This window comes from Pecten maximus, chromosome 3 (assembly GCF_902652985.1).
Source record: "Pecten maximus chromosome 3, xPecMax1.1, whole genome shotgun sequence".
Lineage (NCBI taxonomy): Eukaryota > Metazoa > Mollusca > Bivalvia > Pectinida > Pectinidae > Pecten > Pecten maximus.
The window spans coordinates 4,458,091-4,458,837 of NC_047017.1; positions in this window are offsets into that span (position 1 = coordinate 4,458,091).

Sequence of the window (747 nt, forward strand, 5' to 3'; positions counted from 1 at the left end):
GTCCTGGTCAGTGACTGGTCAGTGCCTGGTCAGTCCATTCGTTTCTACTGATTGGCACTGATCTTAATTAAGGGAGTGGTGTACATGCATGTAAAATTCCAGTTTATAACTTGATATAGATTGTACTGACATAATTATATCGCTCGGAGTTGAAGGTTAACTACCAACATATTTTTGATATCGTGATTTTTCTCTTTTCTCCTGTACATAAAAAACCTTGTTACACATTTATTTATTGTTGTGATTCAAATAACCCTTATTTGGGCCTCTTTTTAATGTCACTTTCACCCACAAATCCACGTATTAAAACAACATATATCTGTATGTGTCTGGCGCAGCGGTATAAGCTGCGGGTATTTCTGGCTAGGCGATTGGGTGCCGTAGATCGTATGTTCGAGGCCCAGTCAGGGCATGAGTCAAAAAGTTGTCTTCCTTCGTCATTTGTGTTACTATGTTATATATCTATTTATTAGCACAATATATCATATGCACTATATATGTGTTGTTTAATTTATATATATTTATAGTTACTTTTATAAAATTAACCACAATCATTATGCAATACTTTTAGGTAAAGTTGCATTTGATATGTAGGGTTAATTATTTATGAAAGGTTCAAGGTTTCTGGCTTAGAGATGTAACTCTGAATGTCTATGTTACCTCAATGTCTAATGAGATTTCATGATATTCATCCTAGACCACCGGTCAGTGATAGGTGATGTAGATGAAGGCGATCTCGTTTGGATG